This window comes from Condylostylus longicornis, unplaced genomic scaffold, assembly GCF_029603195.1.
Source record: "Condylostylus longicornis isolate FDR11 unplaced genomic scaffold, ASM2960319v2 ptg000044l, whole genome shotgun sequence".
Classification (NCBI taxonomy): Eukaryota; Metazoa; Arthropoda; class Insecta; order Diptera; family Dolichopodidae; genus Condylostylus; species Condylostylus longicornis.
This window is the reverse complement of record NW_026578013.1, coordinates 7,973,928-7,989,005: the sequence shown is the minus strand read 5'-3', so window position 1 is coordinate 7,989,005 and position 15,078 is coordinate 7,973,928. Positions and strand designations below refer to the sequence as shown.

At 22.7% G+C, this 15,078-nt stretch overlaps 1 protein-coding gene across 4 annotated transcripts in view; it reads right to left on the bottom strand.

The window, feature by feature from the left end:
- Positions 1-15,078, bottom strand: part of LOC129610282 (serine/threonine-protein kinase BRSK2) — a 79,010-nt gene that overhangs the window by 53,316 nt on the left and 10,616 nt on the right. The window lies entirely within an intron of this gene.

The window sequence follows — 15,078 nt, the reverse complement described above, 5'->3', positions numbered from 1 at the left end:
ACATTCACGATTTTTTTTTTGTTCAACACAAAGGATTTTTAACAAAAAAAAAACTTATTCAATATATTATTAAGGATAATGTTGCATATATTTTCATGTCATGTATATACGATACTAAAGCCAATCAACTGTTATTCTTTTAAGAACAATAAGAAGAGTAAGGAAACCGAATTTAAATAGCGCGAATTTCAAGAAAAAAAATTTTAACAAAATACTCGGATTTACTTATTAAATTTTTTTTTAACTTATTCATTACCTATATATGTAATATATGCACATATTAAATGTATATATATACATTAAAACAAGCAAAATATATAGAACAAGCATAACATAAAAGAAAATGGAAGATACCCACATGGAAAAATAAATTGTGTATATCGTATAAAAATATTGAGTGGGTTGAATTATTATAAACATACTATGATGAATCCTTGCTCAGTGATGAGTAAATTTATAATATTAAAATATTCATTAATGTTAAATATATATACCTAAAATAAATATATATATATACATATTTCTAGAATATATTAGATCATTTGATAAATGACATATACACACTTTTATACACATTAATGTATATATTGTATAGATAAAAATGTTAAAATTAGGTTTCTAGATTACCATATGAAATTTATCGTTTATAAACTTTCAAATACACATATATACATATCATAAAGTATACGTTATCATAATACTCGGATTTACACTCACAGACAAATTGGTTGTGCTATGTTATAGGTGGATATAGTATAGTTGTATCAATATTTATTGTTTTTCTTTTTAAATGGAATACACTTAAAGAACAAAGATAAATAACCAACTATTATTTTGAATTTAATAAAAAAAAGGTTTTCATATAATAAAAGTTACCACAAGAGATTAATAATCTTTAAAAACATATCTCCAAAAATAATTTATCGTAAATATTGTAAAACTTCAAATATTAAATTTTTTGGAGAAACTAGTCTTTCGTGTACGGTTTTTAAATTTGTCACTCTTTTTCTTCAATATGTCAGTTTTTTCCAATTATTTTTTGGATATCAGCTGGGAAAGAAGAGATGGTCCATTCGAGTTTGCGATACATTCAGTGTGGATTATTTTGAATTATTTCGTCGCATATTTCATTTTATTTTTTCTACTTTAACACAGAATACGAAAAAAATTTTAAAAATTCAACAGCTTGTATTAAAAATGACTAAAGAATGCGGAACAATTCAATTCCAGTAAAAATTAAATAGAACTTATATTCAACTTCGTTCGGCATTTGGTAACCCTTCTGTGAAGACTAACATTTCCTACGTTTGAGTTTTTTAAAATTAAAACTTATTGAATTTCACTCTACACTCTTCTATATTTTCTAATAACTAGAATAAAGTTGGATAAAACCAATATTTTGAATGGTTTTTAAAACCATTCACTTCTCTCAGAGAAGTGAAAAAACTTTATTTAAATTACTTAATTCATATATCAAAAAAATATCGATTCATTGCATACTTTCAGGATGAGCAAGAGAAAAAATCGAAAGAAGCTGTAACATATTGGAAGGTTAAGTAAGTATATTAAGAAAAATAATTACACTTTTCGATGGCATGGCACTCACAGTAACTTAAGCGCTTTTATAGAAATTTCGAAAATATAAGGTGAAATAAAGTAAAATTTTACAAATTTCAAGAAGAGATAACTTTGATGAGAATAGAGATGAAAAAATATTTTATTCCAACGAAATAAATTATTCATTAGGATCTACATTTTGCCGTCTAAAATAAAAATATATTTGAAAAAAAAAGACACATTGGAAACGGTTAACTTCAACGACCATTTTGTCTTTTCATTAATCAATTGTTCTTCGCCGGGGTATAAGAAGTATGTCGTTATCTCACTGCGTTTGCGATATTTAAAAAATATGTTTTTGATTTCGTTAAAATAAATAGTCAAAAAATTACATTTTTAGCTCTTTAACGGGCTATAGCTTTCAGAGGGGGGAAGATATATAAAAAATTTTTGCACAAGTAAGTTTGTACTAAAGATCTAACTGTGTATAAAATTTCAGCTTTGTGTCTCAAAATTGTATAAAAGTACTTTGTAAAAACACATACGGACTCAACAACGAACGGGCGAACATAGAAAGAAGAAGACTAATAAGCTTAATAATAACAAAGAACTACAATATAAATTTTATTTAGTACAATTTTGAACTCGTAACAAAATATATATGTACATACAAATGTATTCAACTCAATATGTCATTATTAATAAAATTAAATATTTCATTGAAGTATCCCACATATCACATATAAAATGACCCAAAAACCTAAATATCTATAATAATTAATTGCAATCTTGTATATGGAAAGCAATCTAAAACCTGTACTGTGCAACAACAATTAATGTTAAGAATGAAAATTAAATAAATGATTTGTTTTTAAAATTTTCTCATTGACATACTTTTCAATAATATTAAAATTAGAAAATTTTGTTCAAAAATATTTTATCGATGTACGCACTGGAATTTATCCATATGTACGTCAAAACTTTTTCATCAGAATTACAATAAAAATTTAAAATTTTTTTCATATTTTAAAGAAAATCATTATTATTTTTTATATTTAATTTTTATTATCCTTTGTTACATCCATTTGTAAAATTTATTTTTTTATCTAAACAAATAATTTTAACCCTTTCCAATGATCTTCTGGGATATTGGAATAAATGCTAATTTTTCATATATTCTTAACACACATTGTATATACACAGTTGTATACACACATTATAAATATAAAATTGAAATGTGGAATGTAAAATTTTGATTTCCCAAAAGATTATCTAAAATAAAAAGTAAAATTTCAAGTAGACTGCTTTATAAATATATTTTTATATGTATGTATGTGTATGCATAATCTAATTGTCTCAGTAAAAAAAGAAAAGGTTACTATAATTCGACTTTAAACTTTCGTATTTAATATTTTTATAAATATGAGAACGTTTATTTAAGAAGATTTAACATTATAAAAATGTCAATTTGCTGTAAAGTGATGCAAAATTCCCAGAAATTTGTTTTTTTAATGCACTATGTGGGTGCCATCGAATTGACGTCCTTGGGGAAATTGAGAAAAAATTTCGAATGTTTAATGTGCCATTTCAAAATTTTTTTTATTTTGAACTGATTAAAAGAACAATGTATGCATTTTATAAGAATATTGAGAAATTTTATAATAATTCTACTAAAACTTAAGAATCTATGGAGTAATATTGTAATCTGTATGGAGTGAACGTGAAGTTAATTTACGACAAATCATGGAAATCCAAAAACTCAATCGGTTTTCAAAACAAAAACTCAAATACTCGTATTTGTTAAATATCCAAAATTTTGAAAAATCATAAACGAGTGTTAAATATTATATAAAATAAAATAAACTAAATATGGTAAAAATTAATTGGCCGAAAATTTGAAAATTTGCTACTTGTCGGAAAATACAAGTACAAAACATGTAATTGGAATTGTAAAAGAGATCAAAAAATCTCGTTCTAATAAACTGAAATATGAAATCCGAAATTTAGTTTTGGTTTTAAAAAAAATTTACACTAAAGTTAAGATCTAAAACGGTTCCAGTTAGCACTCATTTCTTTAAAGAAATGAGTCTTTCAGATAATTTTTTTTAGATAGAAGAAAAAAGGCCGCAAACTTTCAACATTTGTGGAATTTAAAAATTTCATATAATTTTCGCATACAAAGATCTCAAAAACTAACACTAATTTTGAACTTTGAAAGGCCAAGGGGAAGTAACTTTCAAAATAGTGAAAATTTGTATCTAGAGAAATTACTTTCTGTGAGTAAAATAAATTTCTTTTTAAAATTTCTGCTCAAACTTTTATAGGAATTTTGACACACTTTTCACTATGAAAGAGACGAAGCACATATTTTCAAAATTAGTTTTTAAAATAAAAATATGCGTGTGTTATGCACGCTCTAATTATCCCTTTCTCAATCCGAATTTCCACCACTTCCATCAAAGATCCTGCAATATACTATATTGTATACTGCTTAATATACAAAATATAATTATATTATTTTAATTAATTAATTTTTATTATTTAATATTACAAAAGTAGGCTTCCTTCCTTTAAAGTAATTCAATGAAAATAATTGTATTTTGTTAAGAAGATCGAACAACTCAAAAATATTTTCAAAGAAAATCTTTATAAAAATAAATTAATTTTATAAATATTATAATAAATGTAAATAAATAGAAAGGTATGTATAAAAAATAATTAAAAGTAATCGATTTCAAAATGGAAAATTTTAATATTATTTCCAAATGCATATATATATATGAAAAATAGATGGAAGTAAACATTGACGCAAAATCATGACCTTCAACAAAGAGGTTTCAATATTAAATTAATTAAATTTTCCGAAAGGTTTTGAATTTTTCCATTTTTCATAATAATTTTTTAACTATACCGTTCCTAATTGTCTTTTTACAGAAGTATGTGAGAAATTATCGACTTCGACTGAAATATTCAAAAAAAAATTTCTTGTAATTAAAATGAAAAGGTTTTTATTCATACACCTCTTATTGTGATGGAACTATAGTTAAATTCCTATATTATTAAAATTTTCTTAGTAAAGGATTTGATATTTAATTGTTAATTAACTCAAAATATTTATCATGAATTATATTCGATATTGTCACAATTTTGGATAAGAAACAAGATAGTAAAGGAAATTGGTTTGGAACTGAAAGTGATCCAGTTGGCAAATCTTTAAGAGGTTAATTGTATTACTGATTTTGCCTTTGTCTTGAGTATGCTTGATTATAAATTGCATGCTATTTACGAAATATACACACACATTTTGATCGAGTTTTCAAAAGTAGTCTTATTCACTTTGCTCTTTTTGGATTTAGGTTGGATTAATTGAAACATTTGAAATCGCAACGGTATGAAAATAGGCTTTTATTCAACAATATTCTTTCATGTTAATGTGGCTTCCCAAACTGATTTGATCAGATAAGACAAGTTCAATTTTTTAATTTCCTTCATTGAAATGTAAAAATTAATTTCCTTCATTGAATTAATTTAAATGAATTCAAACAAAGCTTTAAATTCAATCATTTATTTAATTTTAACGAATCATGACTGTAACTGTACCAAAAGCTAGGTTAATTAGCCTAGCCCCTCTCTATCAACACAAATGAAATGAATAAAATGTTTTAATATTACCTTTAATGTACATAAAAGTTGTTAAGTTTTTTATAATTAATAAATAAATAAACAATTTTAAGAAAAATTACACTCTAATATAATTTTAGAAAAACAAGTTTTCGCACACACAAACACAAAACCAATAAACAAATAAGAAAAAAAATCTCCAACTTACAAAATATTAAATATGTATGTATGTATTTCAAAACAGTTTTCATTCAAAAAAATTATATTTATGTACGTGTATATGTATATAGAACAGAATAACAATAAAATAAATCCCAATATACAAATAAAAGATTATATTAAAATTTCACTGATTAGAGCCAAGAGCACATAAAATATTATGATAATTACAATTTTACTTACAAACATACGAGTATACATATAAAAAATATAAAATGTATTGTTGTAATTATGTGTATATTGAAATGTATATTATGCAAACAAATTTACAAACGTATTCATAATGAAACCTCAATATTTTGAATATTGTGGTGGCTTTATTTGATTTTCATAACACTATAATTACAAGTTAATTTGTATAATTTACAGCGAAATTTAAGGTTACTTAGTTTAAAAATTTATTAATATAGCTTTAATAATTATTAACTGAGGAAAACAAGGCACATATATAATGTATTTTGTACATCATTTATAATGGTAAAATAAATTGAGATTATAAAATAAATTTTTTTTTTTACATTGAGCAAGGTCGTCATTAATTAAAATAAAGAAATTTTTCTTAAATTTTAATCTAACAAACAAGGATTTGTAATTTAATTCTGTAATTTTCCTAAATTTTCGTATTTTGATTGAAATTCGAAAAATGTTATAAATCCAAAAATTACAATTTCCGGATATAAATTCCTAAGAAATTAATGGAAAATTGGATGAAATCAATCGCATTGCGGATAATTTTTTTTATTAGCCACCTTTGATTAGCCACCAATTTAAAAAATATGGCATAAAGAGCACATAACTAACTGCATATACATCAAAATATATTTACATACATTAAAGAATCTATAATATTGGGAGTCTGATTTTGGTTTAGCCTTTAAGCAGTTTAATATGAAATTTCAAGCAAATCTATTCAATATATTGCGCTCAATATACCTGAAAATGTGAGTATTCAAAACGGTCACAATAATTTCTACTATAAAGTCCATAAACAACAGTTCCGAAAAGAATTTTCTCCTATACAGAGAACATATGCACAATTCTAAAAAGTTATTTTCATCTATTTTTAGTTTTTTATTTTATATTCAACTATGTTTTTTTTTTCTTTAATACTTTTATTAAAATTCATGAATAATCAAGGAATTAATTTAGTTGAATAATCATTATCAAGCAATTAATTTAATAAGTTTTTTGCATATTCTACAAAATCCTAAGTAATGACTGGATATTCAAAACTTTTAAGAATTAATTTACTCAACTTAAAAATAAGTGTACATAATATTAATGCATACAAGTACAAGTACGAATATATCTGAATAGAAAAATGTAATATTTTTAAAAGGGTTTAGTATATTTAGTATAATAGTTAAAAAGTCATTGGGAAACTCTAAAATCATTATCTAAAAAATATTTAAAACAAGTTGAAAAGAAAAATTTAAAAAAAATATAATAATTATAAATCAAGTATATTTATAAATTTACATTTTAATGTGTTTGTATAAGGATATACACATATTATATACACAAACACTGTTATTTCAAGAGTTATTTTCGAAAAAAAAGTGTGAAAATTGCAAAATATCGTGACAAATTTAATGGAGTCACGCAAGCTAATGATGATAATTTTGTAAGTTGTTTTTTCATTATAATTTTATGTACAAATACACATACATATGCATTCATTCAAATACATATGTAAGTATAAAAAAAGTATGTCATTTCAGTTCTATGTAAAATAAATAAACGGGTTATTTCCATATATATTAAAAGTATATGTGTGTACTTTTATAAACACAAATACTTAATACATTGCGAATTCTTGTTCACCGAAACTACATATTTAAAGTACCGACTAAAATCTTACTGCTTAATATTCTTATATATTATGTGAACTCCAACATAAATAAAAAGTTGAAAAGAAAACTGTAAAAAAATTTATTTAATATAATAAATTTAAAAGGTCAAACTAATTGGACTTTTGAACAGGATCAGCCGCGTATAATAAATTGGTAAGAATTTAAGAAACAATTTACATATATAGAACAATGTGGAAATAAGCGTATGTATATATTTTAAAACATTTAAGAATTAGACCACATAGTCTTTATGTACAAGACTTTTACAATTTTTAATACATTTTTTGTTCATATGTGTATATCGAAAAATTTTAAATGTTCATATTTAAAACGTGCCATAAATAGGATTTTTAAAATTATTTTTAATAACCTCAATGCATTTTTCATTTGAAGTATCGCTCTCGAATTCAAAACAAGTGAAAATTTTAAGAAATTTTTAAATATACTATAATTCTTAAATGATCGCAATTTAAAGATTCTTTTTAAAATATACAAACATTTTTCAATAATGAAGAAGCTACCAATAACAAAATTATTAACTGAAATTCAACTTCGTTAGGGTGCACATACATTAAGTGTGACCTTCTTAAAGGTTATTAAAGCATTGAACATTATATGAATTTTTTTACGAGAAACTTTTCCAAAATAATAAAAGGAATATTAGTTAATATTAAATTTAAAAAAGAATAGTTGTTAAATAGTTAAAAAATGACGACATCTTACTCTTAGCATTGGTTTAATGCACTTATTATACCGATTTAATATATAGTTTCTACTTTAGAAGATAAACTAACATATTCAAATATGTACATACACAAATTTCACTAACTATATAATAAGAATTTACATTATGTATACGTACTATGTATACCTACATATTATATGTATTGATGTGTAACTTAATAAATGTATGTAAATATATATAAGATGGGGTTATACACATTTTTACATAAAGACAGACTAAAAAGTTGCTGGCGCCAAGCATCAAATGATATTTTCTCTTATATTTTTTTTTCTATTTCTCTTAATGACAGCCCATAGATATGCAATTTTATTGCATATTTTTCAATTATTATTTTTTTTACTCATATACATACATATACGCACATTAGAGTTAATGAACTTATTTATACAACGCAATCGAATTTTTTTAATAAAAATTCAAAGTATCGTATATGTTAATAAAATTACATAATATGTACTCGTACATGTATATGAGTCTTATGTAAATTAAAAATAATTATACATGTATTGTATAATAAGTATATATTTTATGTATATGTAATATAATAGTTTTTATTATGGAATGTCGTAATAATGCAATCTTTATAAAAATATTTTATTTAAAAATTTTAGTTTTATATGAATATATTATATGGGTGTATTTAATATTTAAAAATATGCGATTTTAAGATTTTTCAATAAAACAAGTGTGCTCATATAGCTATGTCCTAAATTTCAATTGACTTTTGACATTGAACAACAACCACATTTTATTTATTTTTAATTCTATAAAAAAATATATACGTAAGTACATTTAGATGTATATAATTATAATATTATATATAATTGAATATTCAAATAAAAGCAAGGAATACGCTTAGTAAACAAAAATGTTTATGCCATGATTATTTAAAATTTGTGACAATGATGATAGTATTACTATACTCCTAAGTGACTACAATAAGGTAGAGGTTGTGAGCTAAAGGTTGTTAAAAAAATTAAAACTTGAATCGAACAACTAGCTTTTTTGTACTCTATAGCCTCACAATTCAATCACAATTCAATCACAATTCAAACACAAGTAAAATTTCAAATATAAACAAAATTGAATTTCTTTCACGTGCATCTTTTATATAACTTTAAATAATTTAAAATTAATTGATTGTATGTATAATTTTATTATAACTAAAATGTGTAAATTATTTACTGGTAATTATTTATAAAGCAATCATAACAGAATTCTCAACAAATTTCATCTATAGCTTATTATTTTTTTACAAACAAAATTCTAAATTTAAATAAATTGAGCTTATTAAAGTTTTTTTGAAAACTAAAATTTGATTAATTTTTCAGTAAAAGAAAAAAATTTATTAAAGAATTTTGATGAATTTTGTTGTCACAAAATTTCTTCATCAACCATTAAATAATTTTTGAAAAAAGAAAACAAAATATAAAAATAATAAACATTAGAATAAGAAAAATAATTTCTTGCGTGTCAATTATGTCAACAATGTCCCTACGTTATCATAAGACTTAATTCAATCTATTTCATCATTCAGTAAAACATGTCAGTCGTCAGCAAAAAAAAGTAAATGAAAAAAAAAGGTAAATGAACAAAAAATGCAGAACAAAAAACTTAAAAATAAAATACAAAAAAAAAATTTATAAAATTTAAGTAATTTATGAGAGCAGCAAATTTCAAAATCAGTTTGTAATTCATTTTAAATATATTATCATAACTTGGATGAAAGAGATGGCAACAACAACAGTTAAATACAATTAATAAACAATAAACTGTTAATAATGTTTAAAATTTTAATTTTAATCGAAAATATCAGAAAAAATTTACAATATAAAATTTATTTTGAACCTAAATCGAAATTAGAACAAAAATCATAGCACAATGTCGGAATAACAAATTGGGACACGATAAAGGTGATTGAACATAAATTATAACAAACATGTGAACATGACAGAATTCATAATTATTTAGAACAGAATTCTAAGCCATATCATAAAATTATAAATATAATTAAATATTCACTTAGACCACTTGTTCTTCAATATTTTTTTCGAAAATAATTTCCAGCTAGCAAAATATGTTCTTTTGAATAAAATATATTTGAAATTTCAAATTATTTCTCATTTCAATTATAAGAATAACACTAAAGAATTCTGTATAGCTTGTATATATCCTATAGTTGTACAGCAACAATAAACAAGAAAAAAAAGATAGTTTTTATTTTGAATTATTTTTTACATATATATATACAACATTTTACTCTATTTTCAGCAAATTGCATTAAACGTTTATACAAGGACGTGTTGGAGCCATTCTATATAATAATAATAGATCATCCTTTTATTGATTTTATATATAAATGTGAATACATACATACATATTATATGTATTTATATAAATGGTATTTTTTTTGTTCCTATCTTATGCTTTTGTTAACTTTTATTTTCAGTATTCAATTCATGAATCTACTTGATTTAGCTTTTTGTTTTGTACTTTTTTTTTTCTTATTTTTTTTTTTCATTTATAAAAATATAAAAATTGCTTGAAAGCACTTAGGTACAAGAATATATTGTAAGAATTAGGTTTCTTTTTTTTTTGTCCTTTTTTTTGTTCTTTCAATACCTTATAGTTTTATTTTTGAAGTATATGACTAAAATAATAAAATAACAATCGATCAATAAGGCTGAACGAATTTTTATATACTTTGGTCGATAAGTAAAAGCACACAACCGCAATAACAATTTTGTGTGCTAGAAATATTTTTTCTTATTTTGTTTTTTTTTTTTTTTCGCTCTCTTATTTTTTGTTGAATTTTCTCTATTTTCTTTTTCTGGAATATTGTTGAATAATTGATGTGCAATTAATTTCTTATACCGAAAAAAAAAAATTTATTATTTTTGTTATATTAACGTCACACAACTACATCTACATAATAATATCATTAAAGAGAGAAGAGAAAATATATTATAATAAATTGAGTATTTTTATTGAAATTATTTAAGTTGTTTTTTCTTTACGAATTTTTACTATTAATTTACGAATTTTTAATTATATAATTTATATTTTGCTTTAATATTGCAATAATTATAACTCCATTTGCTGTTAGATTTTAATAATTTTAAAAATAACTTCAAAAAAATCTAATATTCGAATAATATTTACAATTCACATAAATATAATACAGGAAAAAATAATTTGCTTTAATTAACTTACATTATTCCATTTCAAAAAACGATATTAGGTAAAATACCTCCATATTTAAAAATTTATTCTGTTTAGTGACTGAACCGAGCCGAGATTTAAAATTTCAAAAAAAATATTTCATATAAAACCATAAATTTTCCTAATAAATAATATAACTTAGTCATTATTGTTATTCGAAATAGAAATTTTCCGGCAATTTTTTCATATTTGAGTACATCACTTAGTAATTCATTTGGTTTGAATCGGGAAGAAAAAATTGGTTGAATTTTTTTGAATTTTGTAGTGTCTGCTTCAAACCAGATTTCAAAATATCATAATAATGCAATAATTATTATACAAAATAATATAGCTAGCTACTATTTATTATCTTTTTCTTAATTTTACAAAATATGAAAGATTGCATAAAACTAGGGGTACCTTAAATTTAAATTTTGAATATCAAAACAATTTTTTTTCTCTTCCTTACAGGGTTTGTAAATTATTTTTACATTAAATTTTTTCAATTACTATATCATCGACTAATAGCCTATACTGCTGACTATGTTTGTTATAATTAAATCTTTATTTAGAGAGAACATACATTTTACAATAATTTCGCACATCAATCTGTAAGTACATGTAATAAAGAATTATCGTAATGCGTCAAATCATATAACGCACTTAAGTATTTTATTACGTAGAATATATACCAGTATATGTATATATATAAAAAATAATATTTTTCTACTACCTTGGCTATAAATAACTCCTAAGTATCTCATATTATATAATCACATTAAACTTTATTGTTCTTTGCCTTATTGTATTAAATTTAATTTTGTTCCATTATCAATTTATTTCATATATAAAATATAAAATAACAAATGTATATGTATTGTAAAAATTTAAGAAGTTCACATTTTTAAATCAAAAGTATTTAAGGGAAAAAAGCAATAAAAAATTCTACTTATATTTTTAAACCTAATAAAATCCTTATTTTAAGAATTACCAAAAACAAAACAATACTCAAAAATATTGTTCCTTGAAACAAGTGTACAAGTATACAAGTGAAATATTTTTTTTTTCTATTCTTAATAATATAAAATAAATTACCTATACCTTAAATATAAATTCTACAATAAGAAATCCTTCTTATAAACTAAAACAATTTTAAAAAGACACAATATTATTTGAAACGACACATAGCCGTTTATAATTTATAAACAGATTTAGGTATTTTTTTTTCGACTTTTTTCGTTTGTAAATTCGATAATAAAAGCCCATTTAATTTGATTTCATTTCTTTTTTTTTGTTATTTTATTATTGGGATATATTTAAGAGAAATAACATTTAAGTATTATTATGTTATACTAACGCTATATAGAACAAGAGTTTGTTTTGAGAGAAAAATTTATAAAGATAATTCAAACATATTATTAAAGCATCATAGTATTTGGAAAATATGTTCTTAATAAATTTATAAAACATAATATATTTCCAATCAGTCCTACACTCTAAATATTTTTTTTAATATAAAACGTACGTGATATTTAAAGGTTTTATGAATTTTTGAAGCAAGAACCGAAGCTATTTCTTGATATATCAGAATATATCTTCCAAAAAAAATTTTACGAAGTTTTCATTTTTCATAAATTTTTTTGACGAAATAGTATTGTGAATAAGATGCGGAACAAAATTTGATATTCGAAAATTCACTCATTTTAAAAATTTTCGAAAATTATGAATTTTACATCAAAGTTATATAAGGTTCCTTTTCTTAATTATATTAAGGAAGAATAAAGCGTTCATAATTATGTTAAATTATGATAATATAAAAAATATTAAAGTATAACGTTACACCCAGCGGGTCAATGAAAATATATTGGATGATGCAGTGCCTATTCGTGACGACAGTGAACATGAAATATGTAATACGAAGCCTCATAATTAAAAGTATTACAAATTTTAAAGAATTTTTAAAGCAATTGTAAGCAAGCATAATTATGTAACGCCTATGTATCCTTTTCAATATAGATGCTCTGTAACACATAATTTCATTTTCATATAATGGGAAATTTTTGTAATGTATTGACAATTTTTAAGCTTAATTTTCGATATATGGGCATACATGTATAAAATATCCTGCTCCATATTTTTTTAGAATTAGATGATGTTAAACTCGATTTAATCTACACACATACTTATACATAAGTAGCAATCTATATGAATAAGATTTCTTTAAAATCAAATCGTGTCCCCGATCCCTTTAAATAAGGCAGAAAGAAAAAGATAACAGTTTACTTTTCTTCTCCAATATCCTTTTGAAAAATAAAATAAAAAAAAAACGAAAAACTTTTCTTTTCCTTTGTTTATTGATTTTAGTTTTTTTTTCTCTTGTTTACGAATAAAAAAGATAAATACAGAAAAGTAAAGTCATAAAAGAAATTCGCAAACATTTTTCTCTTTTTAATTTTTTTTTTCTTTCGTTTTGTTAACCAATACAAACATACAAAATGTTTCCATTCACGAACTTATCGACTTGAATGTTTAATAATAATTTCATATACATGTTTACACACACATATTTACATACTTATATTTATAAAAAAAAATAAATATTAAAATTATTACTGATTTTTTTCTTCGTAATTTTCAAATTAAAAATATTATTTTTTCTGATAAATTTGTTTCGAAACAATAACGAAATATCCTCCAAAGGACTCCTAAAGATAATATCCTTATTATATATATATATATATGTATACACATACTAGAATTGCCTATGCATACACACTTTTATTGAGTGAAAATATTATTTTATCTACATGTATAAAAGGAAAATTCTTATTTTTTATTTTTTGAGAAAATAAATGAGTTTTTTTTTTTTTTAAGAGAAATTTTTCTGGAAACTTTTCCCATATTACTTCATTTTTCATCTACTATTCACATAAAATAACAATTAATTCCCAAGCTGATATTATTGAATCCTTGTTACATGTATATACGTTTTTCTATAATTATTCAAAATGATTGACTTGGGATTTTTCATGGTTAAGATTTTGATATAGTTAAGTTTTTCATAATATGTGTTTATTGGGGAAGCCAAAATAAATGCATGTAAAATATTTTGATTTTGCGGTTTAAAGCGACAAATATAAGCAATAAATAGGAAAAAATAGTTTCACAACAAGAAGAATTTCTTTGAATTCAATGTGGTGTAAGACGTTACTATATTTTAAGTGTTACACTATGTTACAAGATAATATGTTACTTTGAAGTTGTAACCCTTTAACGCCCATTGTGACTTTTGCATAACGTAGTTTCAAATATAAAAATTCTCTAAGGGATTTGCTACTTTTTTCCTTGTTTGAAACTTAATCAAACAAGTATTTAAACCTCTTGCCAAAGTCATAATTCACTAAAATTGGGAATTGTAAGAATAGAACTATTTTTACTTAAAAATAGTTACGAGAACCAAAGGTTAACGTTAAACTGTACTTAATTACGATATTTAGATGACTATATAAATCTTTTCTCGAACACTATAACAAGGTCGGTAATAATTCTAAAAATATAAAAATAAAATTTAAAAATAAGAACATCATTCTTGCTAATATTATGCAAAAACATTTTACAATAAAAACACATGTAAATAAGAAAAGAGAAACAGAGGGTTTGATTTGTTAATAGAACATAGAAATAGAACATATAAATAATAAATTCGCATAATTTCCAATGAATAATATTTGTATATTGAATATTTAATAAAAATTTTAAATCTGAAAATAGAAAACTCCTTTATTATTCAATTTAAAATTTCTTTCTTCAATCATGTGCTCGGAACTTTTTTAATGTACAGAATAATTTTCATTCAATAAAGGAAGAAAATAAATGTTCTTC